Genomic DNA, 22,252 nt, shown 5'->3' with positions numbered 1-22,252 from the left:
GCAACAGTCAGTCAAGGGAAGGAAGGAGTTCATGGGGACCTATTCCTCACCTCTTAATTATTGACTATTAATAGACTCTTAGAAAGGACAAGTCCTTGACTTCCATTATGTTTCCATTGCTGGGTCAAGCAGGCTCCAAAAGAACCACAGCCCTTAGCTCAAAGACATCCTTGGGAAATCTCAGTGGGTCACAAAATGGAAAATAATAGACATGAATATGATGAAGAGATTTGCGGAGAACCTACACTAGTTACTGATGGAATTATAAACTTGTGTGACCACTATGGAAATCAGTATGAGTCTTCTTTAAAAAAAAAATCTAAAAGTTGAGCTATGATAGCATTTAGCTGCACATCTAAAAGACTTTGAACCAACATTCCCCAGAGATATTTGCATATCCATGTTTATAACTGAAGTATTCACGATAGCTAAGAAAGAAATCCACCCTAAATGTACATCAACAGAGGCATGAATGAAGAAAGAGTGCTATATATACAAAATTAAAGTTTATGCAGCTGTAAGAAAAGTTAAATATGGTATTTGTAGGAAAGCAGATACCACTAGAAACCACCATGTTAAGTAAAATGTGCCAGACTCAGAAAGAGAAATGCTTCATGCTTTCTGTCATAGGCAGATCCTAGATTTACAATAATGTGTGTGTTTACATATTCATTTCTGTAGATCACAAAGCTAGAAAGAAGATCATGAGAAGGGAGGCAGAGATGACAAGGGAGGCAGAGAGTGGAGAGGGTATTGGGACACTGGCAGTAGGAAAGCAGAACGCTTGACTGGGGACAAGTGCAAAGCAGCTGGAGAAGAGAGTGGGTAAGAGGCATAGGACAGAGAGGGAACTCAGGGAGGGGAATGAGCATAAAGTAGGACGACATGAATGAAGATGTTGGGATGCATCCCATTACTTTGTATGCTAATCTAAAAACTAAAGTAAAACTAAAAGACCATAGCTTACATGGAGGCCATATCTCTACATCCAAACTGTGTACACTAGAGTACAAGAAGCCAACGCTTCTGCCTCTCAAGTGAGGTCTATAATACTCTACCAAAGTGTAAGTAATAATTAAATTACCATGGCTAATTTCAGAAGATTAAGGTACTTTATTAAACTTAGTTACCTACTTAATAAGACCCTAGTGTATCTGGTTATAGAAAAAATACTGTAGTATCTTTTTTTTTTATACAAGGAGTGCATAAGGCTTGAAGATAAGGTAACAGGTAGTCAATCATATATGTCTTTGTCAGAAAGTTGATGCCTTTTGATGACAGGCACTCTCAAATACAAATGCATGTGTGATTTGTAGAGCATCTCAAAACAACAAAACAGACTGAAATCACCCAGTAAGTGAATATCATAGGATGGGTCATATGCAAATGAACCCTAGGCTCAAAGCTCATTTTAATGCCCTGGCAAGTCTGTCAGTAAATCCATGTGAAAATTTCAGAATGTAAAGTGACAATGGTAAATTTTAGGCTTATTTCCAGTTTAATCTAGGGTGTGAAATTTCTGACTTGCAAGCTGAAATTCTTGGAATGTTATAAGCGTGTGTCTGTGTGTGTGTGTGTGTGTGTGTGTGTGTGTGTGTGTGTGTACAGGTCTGCAGAAGAACACCTTCTGAGAATCAGAACTTCAGACAGCCCCACACTTCATCACAGACTTCACCTTGAAAGCATGTCATAGCAAGGCAGGAAGCCAGGGCTACATAATACTGGTCCCAGGGTTCTGTAGATAAACCAAGAAGTGTTTGTGTGGGATAGAAGGCGGTAGGGAAAAGTAAGGAGGAGAGTGATGGGGGAAGGAGGAAAGGGGGAATAGAAAGGGAAGGCAGGAAGGTGAAAGAGGGGGAAGAACTCACTCTAGAGACTTTACTATACATGAGCATAAATTTCAAAGTGCAGGGTCCAGTGAGTTTTGTCCAAGAAAGATGAAGAGGATTGTGGATACAGTCAGACTCCTACACAGAAAAATCTTACAAGCAAAAGAGAGCAAGAAACATCCCTGTTGTACCAGGGACAGCATGGCTTACATTCCTTTCCAGGTCAAGTGTAGGATCCAAGAGAGGCAGGAATAGGTGCAGAGTGAGAATCTGTGTACTGTTTGAGCCAGGAGAGCTGTCTAGAGGGTCATGTCCACAAAAAGAGTCTGGTATGGTGCTAGGAGAGGTTCCATCACCATCTCTGGACTGAAGGAGTGACATACAAATAGTCACCCAGAATAGAGCTCATCTTTGCTCAGAGTGACTTCAAATGATGTGTCCCAGCTTGAAAATTAGAAAGAATTTAACATCTACTCCTCTGAAATAGCCAAATATTCATGCTTATAGTTCAAAATGAGAGCTCTGGTTTATTGTTCCAGCCACCATCATTGACAGTAACTTTCTGAAACCATAAGCCTAAATAAAGCCACCCTTCTGTGAGTTGTCTTGGTCATGGTACTTTATCACAGTAATAGAAGAGTAAATAATGTACCAGCCCTCTTCTCTTGCTTCCTGGATCATGAAGGTCTATGTCACAGAAGGTCAGCCACTTCACATTAACCTAAGATAAATGTCTTCAAATAGACCTGTCTCTGAGCATTCGATATTTGAAATTGAGGGTGCTTAGCCAATCTCAAATCATTATAAAGATGTACTTCTCAAAGTAAACAAAAAAGGTTCTGGAATCTGCCAGATACTCTCCCCAGCAGCTAAAGAAGAGGAACATGATAAAAAAAATTAAGCTTTGTCTACACTAAGGTTTCACCTTATACCTGTCAGAATGGGTAAGATCAATAACACAAGTGACAGCTCATGCTGGTGAGGATGTGGAGTAAGAGAAACACTCATCCATGACTGGTGGGATGCAAACTCATACAGCCACTATGGAAATCAGTGTGGCAGCTCCTCTAGATGGTAGTCAATCTCCCTCAGGATCCAGCTATACCACTCTTGAGCATATAGCCAAAGGATCCTACCACAGAAATGCTTACCCAACCATATTCATGGCTGCACTATTCATAATAACCAGAAACTGGAAACAATCTAGATGCCTCTCAACAGAAAAGTAGATAAAGACAATGTAATACATTTACACAATGAAATATTATTACTTAGCCATTAAGAAAACAAAATCATGAAATTCTCAGGTAAAAGGATGTAACTACAAACAAACAAACACTAAAAACAAAACAAACAAACAAAAAACCCTAACTTGAGTGAGATAATCCAGACCCAGAAAGTCAAATATGATAGTGCCTTGCTCAGCCATTATCAGAGTAGCTTCCTTCTGCAGCAGATAGAAACAAATGCAGAGACTCATGGCTGGACATTATGCAGAGAGTGAGAGACCTTGAAACATTCAACCCATAGGATGTCTCCATCAAATCTCTTCCCTCCCTCACGAGCTAAGGAAACCTGTGGAAGAGGAGGTAGAAAGAGTATAAGAGTCAGAGGGGAGATCGCATATGAGCTCACAGAGACTGAGGCAGTGTGCACAGGTCTGCATGAGATCATATCCTAGAACTGAAAGAAGTATATACATGCTCCCATTCCTGACTCCTGAAATAATCTCAAATTGATAACAATTTCCAAATAAAAAATAAAAACTTAGTTTTCTCCAAGGGAATCTCAATAGAGAAACTCTCTCTCTCTCTCTCCCTCTCTCTCACTTCCTCTCCCTCTCCCTCTCCCTCTCCCTCCCCCTTCTCTTCCTCTCCCTCTCCCCTCCCCTCCCCCCTCTATCTCTCTCTCTCTCACACACACACACATTCAAATAGTTACTCACTTTACAACCCAATATCAGCCCCTCCTCTCCTCCCAGTACCCCCTCATGAAAGTCCCTCCCCAATCCACCTTCCCCTTCTCTTTTGAGGAGGAGGAAGCTCCCCTCTGGGTGTTATCCCATCTCCCCACCCCCACTCCCCACTGCCCATCGCCTACCCTTACCCCTGAAAGTCAATCCCCCTCAGGATCCAGCTATACCGACTCTTGAGCATATAGCCAAAGGATTCCTCATCCTACCACAGAAATTTTTGCTCAGCCCTGTTCATTGCTGTAGGACTTGATGCATCCTCTCCCACTGAGGCCAGACTAGGCAGTCCATTGTGGGGGATCCACAGGTAGGCAGGCAACAGGCTCAGGGACAGCCCCTGCTCCAGTAGTTAGGGGACCCATATAAAGACCAAGCTGTTCATCTGCTACATATATGTAGAGGGCCTAGGTCCAGTCTGTGCTAGCTCTTTGGTTGGTGATTCATTTTCCAGGAGCCCCCAAGGGTCCAGGTTAGTTGACTCTGTTGGTCTTCTTGTAGAGTCCCTGACTTCTTCAGGTCTCTCAGTCCTTCTCCCAACTGTTCTGTAAGACTTTTGAAACTCTATCTAATATGAAACAAACTACTGTTGAAGGTAGGCTGAATCCCCAGTAGCAGATGGCCAACAGAACATGAACTCAAAGCATCTTTGGAGGTGCCCTGTCTCATGAAGTCATATCAAGGCATATATATATATGTGTGTGTGTGTATATATATACATATATATGCCATATTCATATTCATATATTCACACACATACACAAAGGACCTGTAGGTTTAGAATATATATATGTGTGTGTGTGTGTGTGTGTGTGTGTGTATGTGTGTGTGTGTGTGTGTACATATATAATTTATACAAAGTACATAAATAAATAAGATGTGGCTTTCCAGTTTGTGTTTTCATGACATCCCTGAGTGTGCAAGTGAACAGGTCTCCACTTCTGTATCTGGTTCTTGTGCACTCTCTTGGGCTCTTTTCCTTCTGTTTGTTTGTTTTATCCAATTCCAATGTGTTCATTTTTGCTTTACCTTATCATGTTTTATTTTCTTATCCTTTAGAATCGTGCTTGTTTTCTAATGAGACACAGAAAGGTGGTGGATCTGGATGGGAGGGGAGGCAGGGAGGAAATGGAAAAGTACAGGGAGGGAAAACTGTAATCAGGACATATTGTGTGAGAAAAATATCTGTTTTCAATAAAAGAAGTGAAAGAAAATTTAAAAATAATAATTTAAAAAAAACTTAAGTTTTGCTTCTTTCAGGTTTGATTCTTTGCTCAAATCTCCTGCTATGTTTCTGTACTTAGAAACCACAGGAAAAATGCAGTTAGGGAATAACAATTATCATTCAGATCCACAGGAAAGAAAATGTATAATATTCAAACATTTTGAGCTGGGGTTTTATATCAGTTAGTCTAAATGTTCCACAGGTATCTCTGGAGGAGCATGTTCAAAAGAGACTGTCCCTACCTCAAAGCCTCTGCCCCCATGGTTCGACATTCAATTTCCAGAATTAGTTCTTCAGGATTTTTTTGTTATTGCTGTTGTTTAGACATGGAGTTACTATATAGTCTTAGCTGGCTTGGAACTTGCTATGTAGACCATCTCGCCTGGCTATCACACACATCAGCCTGCCTCTGCCTCTGAGTGTTAGTGTTAAAGGCATGCACTACTGAACCTAGCCTGTTTACTTTGTCTTTTAAAAATAAGAGAATTAATATAAAATATTTAGTCCTTTGCTGGGCTCAGGATGAACTTATTACAAGTTAATCACAGGAGAAGAGGAAAAGAGGGACAAGAAAGGAGGGATGGAGAGAAAGTTAAAGTGAGAAGGAGGGACAGAAGGGGGAGGGAAGGTAGGAGGGAGGAAGGAGAGAAGAGGAATGGAGGGCCTGGGAGAAGAGAGAGGAAGGAGTTGAAGAGGAGGCCAGGTTTATTTCCCATCTCATATGCAGAAATATGCTGTTCCATATCATATTCATGACCCAATATCATGTGAGGTTGACCACAACATAGCTGAGGACACGGAGTTCGGCCTTGGCTGCAGTGGCTCACTGTAAGAGGAAGCATGTCAATATCACAGGTTCAGTGTACTCTTTCCTTAGCCACACAGACTCTGTGGCCCTCAGATGGAGAGTTATTGTGATCGAGGAATGGGTGTTACCACATCAGAAGGCCAATCTATGGCCTTGGTCCATCACACTGAACCTTGGAACCCAAATAGTATATTTAATCTTTTTAAACTTCACTTTCCTTGCCTGCAAAGGAGGTAACAATATGACTGTATCTCACTGGAAAGTATGGAAGCTGTGATGTACTCCATGTTCAGATCCCCCTTGAAAATCACAGCTCTCATCTCCCGGCTCTCAGGCATGAGGACTGTCAGTGGCTATCTTCTAAGTTCCCCTCTGGAAACTGCCCTGTGCCCTCAATGTTCCAAGGACTCATTGATGTAAGTTTATTATATTTCTTTTAACTTATGTGTATGAGTGTTTGCCTGAATGTATATGTGTGCATAACATAACCTGGACCCCTGGAGCTCTCAGAGACTGAACCACCAACCAAATAGCATACATGGGCTTGAACTAGGCCCCCACCCATATGTAGCAGATGTGCAGCTCATTCTTCATGAGGGTCTGAACAACCAGAGTAGGGGCTGTAACTAAAGCTGTTGCCTGTCTGTGGAACCCTTTCCCCTAACTCGGCTGCGTTGTCACAGAGATCAGAAGGCGTCATCTCTCCTGGAACTGGAGTTAACAGATAGTTGTTGGCTGTCATGTGGGTGTTGGAACCTGAACCCAGGTCATCACCAAGAGCAAAAAGTGCTATCAGCTACTAACCCATCTCTCCCTCCCCATTGTTCATGTAAGTTTAAAACAGCCGTAGAGTCCAAGCCTTTTGAAGTGGATCTGCTGGTGTCACACACCAGCATCTATCCAACACTCTTCTTGTATCACTCTAGCCATTTTTCTTTTTTCTTTTTTCATTTTTTTTTACCTTTCTTAGACACACCAGGCATGTCTAGACTCAGTGTCTTTGCACTTAAGACTTGTCCTTCCTTTTAAGATGCTCTAATTCCATATGATGCTCTCCACACTTCCTTAAAATCTTTGTATAAGTGAATCCTATACATAAAATTCCCCCAGCTACTGTACTTAGCTTGTACCCCTTTTCCTCTTTATTTTCTTCCTTTGGTCTTCTTGCCATGATCTCAGTATGTATTTTTCTTGGATTGTATCATTTTTTATATCCTGCAGTGAAGGACTGGTTGAAGGACCTTAGTGATGATAACTCCTGAACTTACAACTATGATTAGCACATAAGAAGTGTCCAATTCATAGCCATAGATAACAACAGTGAATCAATAATGGTGATGAATTTCTCTAACAAACAATGATTTTCATTTGTGTGTGTTTGTATACATGTATATATGTAGATATACAGCATATATGTGTATATATGTAGATGTACAACATATATATGCTGAAAGGCATACAAGTAATCTGCACAGTTAGTTAGGCAAGGGCAGCCGTCCATCCTAGGAGCTGTTGTCAGTATTTAGCTCCTTCATTTCATTTCCATGACATGGAGCCAAGGAAGAATATGCTTGTATCATTGCAGTATCTTTTTTCCTTTACCAGGAAAACTGAAATTAGTGCTGAAGGACCACAGAATTCTGAAGACAGAAACTGCCACCCAGTCTCCTAGAACATTCTCCTCTGACACTTTTCTATCACTAAAGCTTCTGAGTACCTGATCACAGCATTGTTTCCCAGGACAAGTACAAAGTATAAGAGTATGCCATTCCCCAAAAGCTCTACCTATGTGTTAGAGACACATCATCGCTCTTCTGAAGTTTACCTTGTTACTCTGCTCTCCTGGCCTAGATTCCAGGTCTCCGAAATCACAGAAGACTCTTCATCTAGTTGACAGAGGCCAGAGTTGGGTCTGTTAACCCAGTCATCACTGGCTTTTTAGCTAAGTTCTGTAAGGAGTTTTCCAGTGATTTCTTTGCCCATCCAAGTTACTGGAGTTCACATAGTTGGCAATGGCACAAAGGGAATGGATCTCCCAGAAATACCTGACAGGGAAACAATTACAGACCAGAAGCTCTTTGGTCTCTGTGGCAATCTGTGTGCTTTCAGCTCTGCCAAATCGGGTTTTGTTTTTGTTTTGCTTTATTTTGTTTTTCCAGGCAGCCTTTGAAAGAGAAAGAGAAGACGAGACAGAAAATCACACTCACAAACTCTCAGACATTCTAAGAAATGTGACTGGACCTTCGCAAGTTCCATTGAGGCTTTCACATAAACTCCTAGGATCAATCTTACCCCTGGCATGTGAGACAGCTCTGATTCAGACCCTGTGAATGGATGGCACCCTCTGATTGTCCTTGCAGATTATCTCTAGCAACTCAAGAGGACTTCATTGTTGTGGGACACTATAGAAGAGCCTGGGTGATTTGCATTATGCAAAACTGAGCCTTTGGGAGTCTCAAGTGCTTCAGGAGGAGCAAAAGTGACAACTCTTATGCTTTGGAAAGAAGCAAGGCAGAAAAAAAGTATGCCCAAGTGACCTTAAACACACTTAAAATGTAATGGAATAAGTGGTCAGTCTTGGGAAGCCTTTTTAGTAACTTAACTGGAAATGTAAAGGGTGCATATGAAACACTGACAGCAAAAGCCAAGGTTTTTGTGTGGGGTCCCTTTCTACCATTTCAGAGGGCAACAAAAAATCCTATCACTCTAAACTTGGCAGCCCTGCAATGGGAAAACAGCCCTGTCTCTCCCCCATCTTCTGGATGTGCTGGTGGCTTGGGTGCTATTTATGTCTTGATTGGCAAGAGTGTGTTCTGTCTAGATAAGTAAAGAGTCATCTCTTAAAAGGATCCTTCAAAAGAGCAGCTGTCTGGAAAGATGAAGCTATGCCAGGAGAGTTAACAAGCCGGTCCGGATTCCAATATCTGAGGTAAACACCAATAGGTGACACAAACCCTTGAATATGAGGATCCGACAGTGTATTGGAGAGAGACAGTGTGATGCAAATTCTTATTTATATTTCATTGAAAGATCATCTGAGCAAGATACAATCTTTACGGTTTACCTCTGTTTACATTATTTGTGTCTGTCTTTTTATTCTCAAAATTGGCAATAAAGAAATACCATTTGACTTGCCATTATTTTAAATGTTTGCTTGACATTCGGTGTCCTTAGTGATCTCGAAAAGCATACCTGCACATTCCATGTATTGTCATTCCACTTCTCCCATTGATCAACTGTCTATAAGTCTTTACATATATGGCCATGGTTATTTGTTTCCTTCCACATCCTTCCCCAGAACACCACCAGGTCTGACTCTCTTCATTTCCCAAAGCAAAGCCAAGTGGGCTCTCCTTTGTGGAAATTCCCAATGACCTCCCAAAGTAGTACTTATTTCTGCACATAGCATGATCCTCTTGCATCGTGTAATGGGGTTGCCATGTTATACGAGTTCACTATCCATAGGTTCTCTCTCCTACTTTACCATGAAGTTTTCAGTGATCTGTGTCACACCTTCTGACTACGTCAGCAAACATTTGATGAATGGATATATGAAAGATGACACTCATAATTTTTTTCACTTTTTCACTTTCTGTTTTACAGAGAAGAAAATCACAATCCAGAGAGAATCAGCCTTGTCCTAACTATTATTAATGCTGAAAGTAACATTACATCCAAAGATCTTTGCTAGGTGCCTCTTCATGTATAACATTAGACCTGCTACAGAGTTTTTGCTACTGACGAGAATGTGTATGTAGTGAGAAGGGATCACAGATGATGATGAAAATAGAAAAATCAATAGTTTATTAAAAACCCTAGAACTAGAGGTCAAGAATCCAGAAAAGGTGCAAGAGTGGGGACTGTCTCTGACTCTGTCGCCCTCCCTTGGATCCCTTTCCCCTAACTGGGCTGCCTCACCTAGTCGCAATAGAACTAGTTCCACTATAGCTTGATATGCCAAGGTGAGTTGATATCCATGGGAGGCCTCCCTTTCTCTGAGGAGAAAGGGGGTGGACATGGAGTCAGGGGAGGGGCAAGGAAGGGACGGGCAGGAGAGGAGGAAGGAGAAGCTGTAATCCAGATATAAAGTAAATAAATAAAATGAATGAAAAAAAAGAACTCAGTGAAGGATCTGAATGTTTATATCCATAGAGAGTGATTTTAGATGTCCCCTAAAATTCTAAGGAGTGATTTTGCTTTCCCCAAACACACATTATGCACACACATGCTACACAGTCAAGGTCATAAGTAGAATAACATAATGTTTTCAGAGCAGAATTGTCTCCATGCTCCTGGAATGGTATATGGTGGGATATAAACAGGATTTTTAAAAATCTACTTACCTTTGTGTCTGCTTATATCCTTCAAGGTACATGAGTGTTCAACTTGGCAATCTCCAGTTATGGGAAACTTTAGCTCAGAGAAAAGGAATTTATTAATGTTAATAATTTACCTAAATTCAATGAGCAAAAGAACCTCTGTGGGTCCTATTAATATTATGCTTCTATTTCTAACAGATTTAATGCAAGTTAAGACAAATGCAAGGACTATCACCACTTGGGATCTAATCTCTCTGCTTCTCAGAGCCCCAGTCACCATAAGAACTGGTGACCAAGAAATTTGCCCTTAGACCAAGAAGCATTCCCTTGTGAGTGACTTTCAGCAAACTGCTGAAAGCAAGACAGTGTAATTTTATCATTATCACATCCGCTGGCTCACTGATGTGTTTATAACGTGCAGAAACTTTCCTAAAGCACATGGTCATAATTGCTGGGTCAATTCACAGGGCAGTTGATATTCTCCAAGAGTGCTATGAAGCAGGAAGCTAATGGCAGGGAGCAGCGATGGAATGTTGCAGCAATGGAAGTTTAAAGTATATGAGACATCACCAAGGGTAACAGGCAAAGAATGAAATAAAACCTCGGAAACAGCTTGGTTTGGTTAAAATGCCACATTTATGTCATGATCATCATCATTATTTTATCATCTTTAAGACATCATTATCAGTTGTTTTAGGATCAGGGCGCTGCTGCATCATATTCACACATCCACACAATGTACACATGTGCACAGATATACACGCAAACGGATTTAGCTCAATATTTGTTCATTTCCAATTTGGCTTCAAGTAGGTGAATCCAGAAATAAGTATACATATATGTGTGTATACACACATGCACACACTATATACAGAGAGTGTATGTCTTGGTCAGGGACTTAAGGATTCCATCAAAAGCAGTAACAATACACAAAGAGTGGTTTGCCTACACTGGGATGAAGTGACTCTTGAATAAGTACTTCTGTATAAGTCCTAGGACTCAGCTCACTTTCACTGAGTCTAAGACTATCTGACTTCCACTCTCTTTCTATCCTATGCTCTTGATCTAAGTATCTCCATCATTTCTGACTCTAGTTATGAATACTATTCTAACATCTGAAGTTCTGGTTTATAATTCTAACCACCTCTTGGCTTGTTGCTAGATGTTCATGCTCTCCAGATCCCTACAATGTACTATATCATAAAGGTGACTGCGTGAAGGCTGGAGAAATGGCTCAGCAGTTAAGAATACTTACTACCTTTGAAGGGAATCTGGATTAAATTCCCAGTACTCATGTGGACACTCACAATGGTGAGTTACTCCAGTACAAGAGATCTGATGCCCTCTTCTGGCCTCTGCGTGTACCATGCAGGCAAGTAGTACACAGACATACATGAAAACATCCATAAGATAATACATATACATATATGTAGTATCTATCTATCTATCTATCTATCTATCTATCTATCTATCTTTGTGTGTGTATTTGTGTATGTGTGTGTATTTGAGTGTGTGTGTGTATTTGTGTGTGTGTGTGTGTGTGTGTGTGTGTGTGTGTGTTTGTGTGTGTGTAGGTAGGTAGGTAGGTAGATAGGTAGGTAGTTTTGATTTTTAATAGGCAGGCCATAGCACTATGCCCAGCAATAGAAGGTTCAGAGTGAGACCACCATCTAAATACTCAATGGCACACATAGATCAAGCTGCCTCTACTAACCTGTGAACTGAACTGGTGATTTCCAGACAACACAGACAGGAGTTGTTCCAAACAACTAAACAGGTCCACTTCCCCTATATCCTTTCTTTCCCAATACCTCTGGAGGGTGGTGGGCTAGAAGGGAGGTTAAAGTGTTTAAGAAACATCATTAAAAGTAGGCTTTGAAAAAGTTAAAGTTACAGAGAGTAAAATTACCAAGTAACTTCTAAAAGAATCAGATGGTGAGGCTGATGAGAAAAGTCCTTGCTGCCAAGCCTAAAGACTGAGTTCAGTCCCCCAAATTCAGAAGGTAGGAAATAACAGACTTCTATATGCTGTCCTTTGACCTCCATCTGCATGCCATTATACATGTACACTCAAGCATACACACACATACAAATTAATAAGTGAAAAATTAGCAAGTGGGGATTATAGAAATTAAAAATAAGGCACCTAAATTCAAAACTTGTGTAACAAATTAAATAACAGACTAAACATGATTGAAGAAAAAATTTGTGATCTAGCCATGGGTCAATAGAAAATATTTAATCATAAATGGAAATAAGGAATTGCAAATACAGGGGGTAAAACACACTCAATATATGACATTTCTTTAAAATTTTAACACTCAAGAAGAAAAAGAAGTGACAAGTCATAAGTGGCATGTGACTACAGACCAACCAGAGATTTTGAAAAACCAACAAAAGATACAAGAACACAGAGTCATAAAGATTCTGGAATCTCTACCAAGACCAAATAGCCTGTACACCAAGCAAACCACACTATGGCAAACAGAAATACCCAACAGAACAAGCAAAGCTTGTGAAAACTTGAGTCAATAGCAAAGGCTGCTTTCCTTCATGAGCAGCAAGAGACTGGCTGACTTTTCTACCAAAACCAACAGCAGAGAACTTGGGTAATGTTTTAAAGTCCCAGAGGAAGGAGTAGTGCCAGTCCCAGAGGAAGGAGTAGTAGTCCTATAGCTGGAGAAAATAGATTTCAAAGCAAAAGAGAAAAAAATATTGTTTCTATCATATTCTCTCTATAACAAATCTATTCCAAATAGATAGAAATATAAATGTAAATAAAGGAGGAATAAAGAAAGTTAAATTCTAAAAATAAAATTGAGACTATTCTCAAATAAGATTAATGCTAGCTACTTTTCTCACTCATTTAACACAAAAGTTACTAATATGTAGGGGAAAAAATGACCAGTTACATTTTCTTGAATTGAGAACCCTGAACAAGCAAACAAAACAAACAAACAAAAACCAAACAAACAAACAAATAAACAAAACAAAGCTAATAAAAACAAGCAGATGTGGTGGCCCATATCTATAGTCTTTATACTCAGAAGGCTGAGTGAGGAAGGTTTTGAAATTGGAAGTAACCTAGGCTATACAGAGAGGCACTGTTCCTAAAACAAACAAACAAACAAACAAACAAGATATTGAAAAATCCAAGTCCCAGGCAAAAGAAGATATATGTGTCTAACAAAAGCTTTAAAACTCTTATAAGATAGTGAAAAAAAAAACAACATTCCAATTTTAAAGCACTACTCAATTATTTCATAAAATATCCAAATGCTCAATAGATATCAAGGTGGTGAGAATAGAAGGTGTTGTCCACCATCCTCTTACAGATGCAAACTGTGATTAAAATGCTAACAGGTTTAGTGCAAAGACTCATCCAGACCTTGGTGGAGCCCATTGAGTTACATGTCATTCAAACTCTGACCAGCCCCACACTTTCCCAACTCTGGAAACTCGGTGATGAAATGAACTTTTCTGTGTTTTAGAGGATTTTGTGTATCAAAAGGAGATAAAAGAAGTTTTGGGTTTTTTTTTTTTTTAGGTTGTTTGTTTGTTTGTTGGAAATTAATTGAAGTCTCTCAGGGAGTATTCAGCCTGAGCCTGATACAGAGCCAACAATGACGAGTAGCTCACTATTATCACAGACAGGCTATTTTTACTCTTCTATCTGAACAACTTTTACAAGAAAGCATACCACTGCTGCTTGAAATCAGTGCAGCTAGAAATATCCCTCCCCTGTTCAACATCATTTTTATGCACAATTATGAGCCCACGATGGGTGTGCTTTGTCCCTTTTATTAAAATACCCTTGAGCCAAAAATAACATTTAAATGAACAGCATCAGAAATAAACACACACCAAGTGCCTGTGGCGTTCAGGATGGATGGAGGGCCTTGGCACCTGCTATCTCTCCACCCCTGCATGCTTCAGGGCGTTCCTTATCCTTGCCTGAGAAACTCACTAAAAAGATTTTCATTTTATGTCTTTAGTCTGCCATTCAGACTAGCGTTTGCTTTTTTAACTCTAAAAAAATATATGTTTCTCCTATTTTGCCTCTATGGTGGCATTCACAAGGTTGACAGATGGCAGAAGTCAGTGCCAGGCAGTGACTGTGGAGGCCAGGCAAGGTGTCACTTGGGAGAAAAGCCGGAGCCGTGTCTGAAAGGATGAGTGAAGGTTCAACCAGGGAAAGGCTGCAGAGAAGGCAGCACCAGCCCTCAAGGGACAGGAAATAATGGCGGAGGTTGCGGCTGAGGGCAGAGAAGCAAGCTCCTCTGAAAGCGAATAGCCAAGTTTCAAGCAGTAGAAGGCTAAGAGACCATGTTGAGGTGTTTGTACTTGATGTAGGAATGAGAACAATAGGGAACAATGGAGAGATTTAAGTTTTACCTGATCCTTCCTTCCACTAGCTAGCCTATTACAAAGCTCCCTCAAGGAGGCAACATGGGACTTAGCAAGGCTGATCTCCGAAAAAAGAAATGGATTATATAAAGGGTGACAATGACTTGCGAATAATTAGTGATTGCGGAGCTGTCAAGGAAGAACAGATTCCGGAGGGAGGAGTTAGAATGGGCTGATGGGTACGGCCTGTGAACAGGAGCAGAGAAACAAGCCAAAACCCAGGGCTCCACGGCTGGAGACAATACAAAACGCAAGAACTCACAAAGAATAGGATTTTCTTAGTTTATAAATTTAATGATTTTAGTATTGGGCATGTTGAGAGAACAGATATATGAATTTCCAAAGTTCCTAATTTCCAACAACAGCAACAAAGGCACAGAGGAAGGGCCCCCTGTGGGACGACAGGAGGAGTCCTCAGCACTAGGAGCTGCTCCTGCCAAATGGAGTCACACGCCAAAGTGAGGGATTCTGTGACAAAGAACCAAGAGCTCACCGGTAGAGTGCCTGCTTAGCACATGTGTGGCTCTAGGTTCAATTCTCGGCTCTAGAAATTGACAAAAACAAAACAACACTTGTGGGCTTATCAGAGAAAAATCATCTCTGGATGTGTGGAGAAGGCCATTCCCTGGAGGCAGGGAGAGGGGTGCTGTTCACAGGGGAAAAAATGAGAAAGAAAATCATGTCACATCTCTAAGGTAGATTATTCTGATAGTACAAGGGTGTGTAATCCTTCTTGTTACATGGAAAAATGTCACCATCTGGGGACAAGGCAGGCAGCACACCCACAAGTCCCGCGCAACTCTCTCAAACCAGCCTCCTGTCTCTCATCCTCTCCAAACATCAACTCCCTGGAGAAGCCTTCACTAGTCACAGTGTCTACCTGATCTCTGAAGTCACAACAGTCCCACACAGTCTATTTCCTCACAACCCCCGAAACTTCTCAATCACCTCAAATATTTCTTAGAGAGAGAACCTCATATGAATGATGGAGAGTATTTGTGTAAGGTAAGACAACATAAATACATAAATGTTGGAATAGCTGCCAATCACAGCTAATATCCTTCATCTCTCTTTAATACTGTCTTGGCTTACTTTCTGTTGCTGTGAGAAATACCATGACCAAAAGCAACTTGTAAGGGAAAGATTTCATTTGGCTTACATGTCCTGATCACAGGTCATCACTGCCGGAAGCCAGAGCAGGAAGTAGAGCAGAGGTCCAGGAAGATTGCTGCTTACTGACTTGCTCCCCAGGGCTTTCTCAGCCTACTTCTCTACACAATTTGGAACAATCTCCCCAGGGATGGCACTGTCCACAATAATCTGGGCCCTCCCTCATCAATCATTAAGAAAAAGCCCCACAGGCTTGCCTATGAGCCAATTTGATCAAGGTATTTTCTCAGTGGAAGTTCTCTATACCCAGATGACCAAGGGTTGTGTCCAGTTGACTAAAAGCTAAGCTCACAGCAAGGCAACTCTGTGCTGCAGATCTGGCTTTATTTCTAAAATTGTCCTGAGATCTCTCAAAGCTCACAAGGAGGAAATAGATATCTTTGGTTGAAAATGATGATGCACAGTGATGTAATTAGGAAACAGACTGCTCTACCTCACTCTGTCATGAATATTAGCTATCAAGTGCACACACACACGCACGTACACACGCACACACATGCACACACACACACACACACACATGCACACACACGCACACACACACACATGCACACACACGCACACACACACACACACAGAGAGAGAGAGAGAGTGTGTACTGGTTGCTAAACAAAAAATTACAGGAACGAGAAAGTCAATTCCTAGTTCAACGCTTATGTTGTTAATCATTTCAGAAAGATTTGCCCCACGGTAGTTATCACTGCATCCCAATTTTATTTCATGAATTCACCTTTCATTGCCTTCGATTCACTTTTCTGGGAGCTTACATAGAAGCTAATGAGCATGTCAGGCTTGTGAACAACACAGACACATCCTTTTTCTTGTATTTTTCCTCTCTCGTCTCCTTTGTGACTCTCATATTTTTATGTACCTCCTCTATTGTGGAGAGATGAATGCCTAATTGTTCTCCCATACGTGAAGTGACACCTTAATGAGAGTATGCTAAATATAAACCATGCATGAGGCAAGGTTCTTTCGCTGGAATCCAGAGAGTTAGAAAGGGCAACCCCTGTCTATGCAGAGGGAGCTTGAATTCTGGCCTCAGGAGAGAAACTTGATTACCAATCCACTGAAGTCAAGGCAGAGGAAGGGGAGAGCTTATTTGGATTATAGGTTATTGTCACTCACAGAGGGAAGCCAAAGCAGGAACTCAAGGGAGAAACCTAGAGCCAAGAACTGAAGCAGAGGCTGTGGAGGAGCAACCATAGTTGGCTGGGCCCTCTTACATAAATGAACAATCAAGAAAGAGTCATGGAGATGTGCCTGTATGCCAGCTCAACAGAGGCAAGTCCCACGTAAGATTCCCTCTTCCCAGGTGACTCATGTGTGTGAAGTTGAAAACTGAAGCTGACCATGACACATGTTTGTAATATGACCACATTGTAGGACTACAGTGAAAAAAAAATGCGTTGTTTATTGGGTCAAATTTCTGAAACATGGTCATGATGGCTGGCTTACTTAATTATGTAAATTTACAGGAAGATTGGCAAATAAATGAGTGTTCTAATTTGAAGATCAGTTTTGTTACCAAACTAGGACATAAAGATTTCTCCTTCCCGGGCTCAGCGGTTAAGAGCACTGACTGCTCTTCTAGAGGTCCTGAGTTCAATTCCCAGCAACCACATGGTGGCTCACAACCATCTGCAATGAGATCCAATGCCCTCTTCTGGTGTGTCTGAAGACAGGGACAGACAGTGTAGTCATATACATAAAATAAGTAAATAAATCTTAAAAAAAAAAAGATTTCTCCTCCCCTGTCTGAAACAAACAGCTGAAATAACCATGTGAAGCCTTTAGTAGCCTGGTTTGCATTAAAGCCTTGCCCACAGCAGCAGGTCCTTCATGCTGGTGAAAGCCACACATCAACTCTTCAAGCTCTTAGGGAACATGCATTGAACAGCATGGTACATTAAAGGGAGAACAAATTTCTTTTCTCCACACCAGATGGGGAAAGAGACGTGAGTGTCGTGAACAATGAAATGATATCTATAAAGCTAGCATTTTACTCTCTTATTTCAGACTAGAGAGCTATAGGGTTTATCGGTTTCATGAAATAGACCCGCTGTATGGTCTCTACGGTGGGGCAGATGACAGCTACAGAAGGGTGAGGTATAATTAGCAGGGCCGTGGGACTGGTTAGTCATGGGGTCTGCTGGGAATGTCAGTAGAGGGTCAGAAGTCAGAATTATTAGGAATCTGCTTATGACCTGATTTTTCAGCTTTTCCCTCATATAGAAATACTCTGTAACCTTAAAGTAATATTCAAAGTCTAGTTAAAACTATTTTTATGATTAGAAAAAAATTACTTTCCTTGGAGAGAAAAATGAGCTGTTTTTCTTCACATTCCTCTTTCACCAAGTTTCTTTTTTCTTTTTTTTAAAGACTTGTTTATTTATTTCATGTATGTGAGTACATTGCCGCTGTCTTCAGACACACCAGAAGAGGGCATCCGATCCCCATTACAGATGGTTGTGAGCCACCATGTGGTTGCTGGGAATTGAACTCAGGACCTCTGGAAGAGCAGTCAGTGATCTTAACCGCTCCAGCCCTTTCATCAAGTTTCTAATGCTGACCCCCATTCACACCCTGTGGCTTTATGATTGTAATGACACATGAGATGCATAAGGTGTTAAAAACTCTGTGAGCAAGCCCCTCCCCTCTTCATCATCTCAATCTGCAATCAACCTGGTGGGGGGGAGGGGGCAGAAATGTTTTATGACTTAATTATGAGTTGTCTGAAAACTCAGATACCCTGAGAAGCTTTTCAGTGTTTTACTACCCCCTTCTGTATGCTATGCTGTGGTATTTCTAGCCCCAGTGTTTCAGAGATATCAGCAAACAAAGTAACATATATACTAGAGGGACTTTATTTTTAAATACATAATCCCTTCCTTCCCCTTTCAATGGAATGAAAGACTATGGAACACTCTGGCCATTCCCTCTCCAGCTGAGTCACACTGGGTGGCATCATGTGTGATTACTGGACACCAGCATAGTGTACCCTGCCCCTCCTTCCTCGGGAAAGTACATAAACACATTAATTAGCTGCACATAGTAAATTTCTCCAAAACTTTGTAACATAAAGCAATGAATATTTATTGTCTTTGGCAATGACTGTTCCAAGAATTCGAGAGCACCACGGCTGAGCAATTTGACCTTGGGGAAATTGTTTAGAACTATAGTCTAAAACTAGCCAGAACTGCACTTAACTAAAGACTGGATCTAGGTACCAGAAGTACAACTCTGAGACGGCCCATTCTCATGGTCATTAAGATAACTCTGGCTTTCAGTAGAGACCTCTGTTCTTTCCCATAGAAACATGCCCACAGCCATAGGAGTAGACGAAAGGAGCAGCACATGGAAGTGCAAGCAACCCCTCAGAACCCATGCTACCTCACAACACCTGAAGCTTTACTGAATGCCTGAAGCTTCACTTAGCCAGCTCTACTGTCCCATAGATCACCTCAGCCAGCCTGCATTTGGCATGGGATAAAATCACATATAAAAAATCTCTTGGCAATCTGGGGTTCTCATAGGATTGCCATGAGAAGGTACTGCTGAACAATGGTCTTGGCAATCCTTGACAGCCAACAGAGGGCAAGTGTCATATTGTACAATGAACTTTCAGTATCACTCAATGCCATGAGTTAAATGTGCGTGTCCTCTCACAGTTTATATGTTAAATTCCTAATTCCTGTTAAATGGTATTTGGAGATGATGTAATTGGGAGATGACTCGGGGTCATACGTATGGATATCTTAGTATGAGATAACATCACAAGATAAAAAAATAATTCATATTCTTTCTGTCTCTGTCTTTCTCTCTGTCTCTCTCTTTCCCTCTATCCCTTCCTCCCTTTCTTCCTTCCATCTCTATTTTCCTTCTTCCCATATTTTCTCCTCCCTCCATATCTCTCCCTCTTCCCTCTCCCTTCTCATCACCATGAGATGATACAAAAGCTCTTTTTAAATCAGAAGCAAGGGCCTTGACTCCAGTTCAACCACTCTCGTTCTCTGATTTGTTATTTCTCAGCCTCTAGAATAATAAGAAACTAATTTCCACTGTTTATATTACCTGTCTTATAGTATTTTTATGACATTTCAGAATGGCCAAATGCCTACAAGTGTCCTGTGAACTGTCCCTCAGACATATGACTACCATTGAGACCACCATTCACTTACTTGTCAGCTTAAGAGTTAGCCTTTGATCCAAGAAAGAGAGACATATGGGAATAAGAAAAAGACCTGACTGTCAACTCTCCCAGTAGGGTTGATAATGAGGGTCTCTCTGCATTAATCCTTACAAGAAAAAAGAAAGCCAAAATACTTTTTTATTAGCTTGTTAATACCTTAGTGATTTGCGGTGTTTGTCTGTCTTTTCAAGGACAATAACTTTGAGATGATTACTCTTGTTCTGTTTTGTTTCATTATCTATGTATGAAACCAACCTCTTCTCCTCAGCCCAGAAGGATACTTGCTCTATTGAACAGAATGAAGTGTTAACTACATCTAGAATTTTTAAAACCCCATTGAGATCTTTAAATGGAATCTTGGGAATTTTGTCCTTTGCCAGTGTTAACCTAGAGTCTTAAACAGTGTAAGCCAGAGACATCACTCAGTCAGTCAGCCAAAATGTCAATACTGAGCATCTGCGTGGACTAGGAACGTGAGTGTAGTACATCACCATCATTAAGTCTAAAATGTAACAGATGCTTGTAAAAGGGGGGAGGAAGAAGGGGGAGGAGGAGGAGGAGGAGGAAGAAGAGGAGGAAGAGCAGGAGGAGGAGGAGGAAGAGGAGGAGGAGGAAGGAAAATATAATAAATTCACTATGTCCCCAAAGAAAGGGATAAGGAAAATGTTCCCAACAAATTGACACATGACAAAATCTTTAGGGGAAAAGTAAGGCATCCTCCAGCTCTAAAACTAATGAACCTGTTTCTTACCAAGTTTGTCATTCAATTTATTAAATTTGAATCTTTGAACAAAGGGCCTCATGAAAAGATTATATCCCATCTTATATTTACATTACACTGCTTAAAAAGGAGCAATATATCTAGGATCCTCATTTGTGTTCTCTTCAATACAAAGTGCAATGAAATTATGTTGGCATACATAGGTCATGAGTCGAGAACTCAGGCATACAGCACATTGTTTAGACATTGGCACAATTTTCTGCCAGGAATTCCAGTAGTCTGTGAACTCCCTATGTGACATTCAACACTGTTCTATAATGATCCCACTGAAGCTAAGGAGCACTGGTTCCAGAACACCTTGCAGAGGCCTACATCTGAAACTGATCGGGTGCCTTATATAAAAGGGTGTAATACTTGCATGGATCCTAACCATCTAGTAGACTTAAAATACCTGTGTTGCTAAAATTCCTTCACATGGGGAGACATAAACAGCATCATAAGCAATCACACACTAACAATTATTTAAGCTACCAAGTCTGGGGCTGATTTACTTCACAGCAACACAGAACTACAGTTCAGCCCTTAATGTTTATGTATGTTAATGTGTGTGTATCTATGTTTGTACTGCACATGTATGTGGATACCAAAGGAGGCTAGAAGAGGGTGTCAGATCTCCTGAAGCTGGAGTAACAGATGGTTGTGAGCTGCCTGACTCTGAAGCTGGGAACGGAGCATCGGGCTCTGAAGGAGTAATATAAACTCTTAACCATCTCTCCAGCCCTGGTTCACACATATTTCTTTAAGAACTGATTTTCCCAATTGTTTATAAATGTCCTCATATTATTCCTTCAAAATATATATATTGTTACTCTTTTTAAGTTCAAAACTCAAAACAAAATAAAATCACTGATTCTTTGGTTCAAGTTTTACTCTTCTAAGAATTCCTTGAAGCAAACATTTTGATTAGGTGTGTTGTTTAGAATAAGAGATGGCTTGTTATGGTGTTTGCTTTTACTTTGTTTTTATGCTTCTTAATTGCGGGATCATTTAACAGATAACTGACATACGTAGAGACTTAGTTCTCTTAAAATGTCAATAATAACTCACCAATTGGAAAATACAAAAAAAATTACTAAACTTCAGTCAGTGGAAGTGGTTAAAACACATATGTTGACCTAGACTCTGAGCAATAATGGATTTTTCTGGACTGTAATTTTAACGTGGTAACATTTTTAAAACAATGTTTTTTTTTTTTACTAATTCTTTGAGAATTTCATATAATACATTTTTATTATATCCAAATGCATTTTGGTGTGTGTGTGTGTGTGTGTGTGTGTGTGTGTGTGTGTGTCTTATATATACTCTAAACCCATCTAGTCCAATTTGTGTTGCCCAACTACTCTTAGGTTTGGGGCCTGCCCTGAAGTCTGGCCAGTATACTAGGGATCACAATATTAAAGAAAACTGACTATCCCTTTCTCAGCAGCTATCAAATGCCAGTCATTCTTCAGCTAGGGTGGGGCTTCATGGCCATCTCACTCATGCAGTCTGAGATACTGTCTGCATTGAGCTTGTACACATCTATACATGCTGTCACAGCCATTATGAGTTC

Source organism: Grammomys surdaster, unplaced genomic scaffold, assembly GCF_004785775.1.
Source record: "Grammomys surdaster isolate TR1022 unplaced genomic scaffold, NIH_TR_1.0 139, whole genome shotgun sequence".
NCBI lineage: Eukaryota > Metazoa > Chordata > Mammalia > Rodentia > Muridae > Grammomys > Grammomys surdaster.
The sequence above is the reverse complement of the archived record's forward strand: the minus strand, read 5'-3'. Positions refer to the sequence as shown.